At 32.5% G+C, this 2,171-nt stretch overlaps 1 pseudogene; it reads left to right on the plus strand.

Annotated features, from left to right (window-relative positions):
• The first annotated feature begins 294 nt into the window (after nucleotides 1-294).
• Nucleotides 295-1,638, plus strand: LOC145636075 (transcription termination factor MTEF1, chloroplastic pseudogene; annotated as a pseudogene).
• Nucleotides 1,639-2,171: the final 533 nt, after the last annotated feature.

Here is a 2,171-nt window from a genome sequence, read left to right on the forward strand (position 1 = left end):
AAATCCTAAAACTGTAACAACCCGTTACAATTATTATGAATTAAAAAGAGTATATAAAAAGCAAAAAAAGTTAAATGATGTCAATTTCAATGAAACGAAAAAAGTTAAATGATGTCAATTTCTATGAAACAAAGGAGAGAATAAAAAATTATTAATTTTTTTAAAAAAAAAAAAAAAAAAAAAACAAACTAAATTGTTTACTAAAATGCAAAGAAGTTTATAAATATGCCCCACTTAGCCACATACACTTGATCTTAAAATGATCTTCCACCAACCAATAACACATCCACAAAAAGCCAAGTCACCATTTCCAAATGAAACTCAAAGATAAGAAACAACAATCACCAATGACCACCATTGTTTATTTTACATCCATTTCTTCATTCTTCCCTCCATTTTTCATCCTACCAACTTTCTTCTTCCAAATTCTATCATAATGAAAGCAATTTTATCTGCCCTTCATTCTTCTCTTTGTTTATCACCTCCATTAATCCCACCTTCAAATCCAAATTTTGATCAATTAACCCCAAAATCCAAAAGCATTCTTGTTAATAACCCACTCTACACCCAAACTCATCCCAATATCTCCCTCCAATTCAAAGAAAAAATCCTCTGCCTTGAAATCCTCGGTATCGATTCCGGTAAGGCGCTCGCTCTTAACCCGTCCCTCCACTCGACTTCTCTCGACTCGATTCATGCCATTATATTATACCTTCAATCTAAAGGGATCCAACAAAAGGACTTACCCAAAATTTTTGGGATGTGCCCTTTGATTCTTACCTCCAACATAAAAACAGATCTCAACCCTGTTTTCAATTTTCTATCTTTTGATCTTGGAGTTCCTGATCATAACTTTCGAAAAGTGATCAATAAATGTCCAAGACTATTAGTTTCAAGTGTTAATGATCAACTGAAACCTGCTCTTTCTTATCTTAGAAGACTTGGGTTTAAAAATTTTGAGGGGTTAGCTTATAATGATCCAATCTTGTTGGTATCAAATGTTGAGAAGACATTGATACCGAAACTCGAGTATTTGATTGAGTTGGGTTTTAGTAGAAAAGAAGCTGTTAGTATGGTTTTAAGGTGTCCTGCTTTGTTTACTTTTAGTATTGAATATAATTATAATCCTAAGATTGAGTATTTTCTTGAAGAAATGAAGGGTAATTTGGAGGAATTGAAGGAATTTCCGCAATATTTTGCTTTTAGTTTGGAGAAGAGGATTAAGCCGAGACATTTGGAGGTTTTAGAGAGTGGATTAAAGATTCCTTTATCAACTATGCTCAAGGCTACTGATGAAGAATTCAATGAGTTGATAGCACATGGAAAAAAGACAGAATTTTGCTCGATAGTTGGTTAAGGATTTGGGGTGGTGCTAAAGACTTCCGATTAAAACCCGTCTATATCACAACCCTTTATGGTTCCCATACGGCCATACATCAAAGCCTATATTTGTCACGATTTTTTTTCTTGATGTGCAAACTAGGTTAATTCATCTTGGCCTTCCTAAATTCAAAGACCAGTGTTCGGATATTGTTATAGTTGTAATTTATTCCTTAGAAATGTACAATGTAACTTTAGATGATTGTACATAGATCATAATCCTATCTCCATTGGAAAAAAGCAACACTTAATGTTTCACCTTGTTCTTTTGTCGTTTGGGCGAAAAGTATTTTAGTTGGCAACTTGGCATGTAACATATACTACATCTGTTTCATATTATTTGCAAGAATTTAACATAAAGTAGAGAGGAAAAAATATCTAATCGTTGCAAATAATATGAAATGGAGATGTGTCTACCTGACTTCGACCTACCCATATGGTTTGCATTTTTTTTTTTTAGAAAAATATGGTTTGCATTCTTTGCAACCACATTCATTTCACTAATCTCCAGGCCAGAATCTTCCCATTTCTCGTCTCATTCAATTCCCTACATAGAGAGAGCATAGTTTATAAACCTTTTAGCCAAACACCTAATAAATCATGCTAAACACTAGCAAGCAGCATAAGATTAATTTTGGTCTATTTTAAATATTTCTGAAGTTATTCTCTTTGGTGAACTCCAAGTTTATAAATTTTTAAGTGGTAAACATTCTTAAAATTTATTATCAATGGTAAACCCTAGTTATCTTTAATAAATCATTGGTAACACTAATGATATAATTAATTGATTC

This window comes from Chenopodium album, chromosome 6 (genome assembly GCF_948465745.1).
Source record: "Chenopodium album chromosome 6, dcCheAlbu1.1, whole genome shotgun sequence".
Taxonomy (NCBI): domain Eukaryota; kingdom Viridiplantae; phylum Streptophyta; class Magnoliopsida; order Caryophyllales; family Amaranthaceae; genus Chenopodium; species Chenopodium album.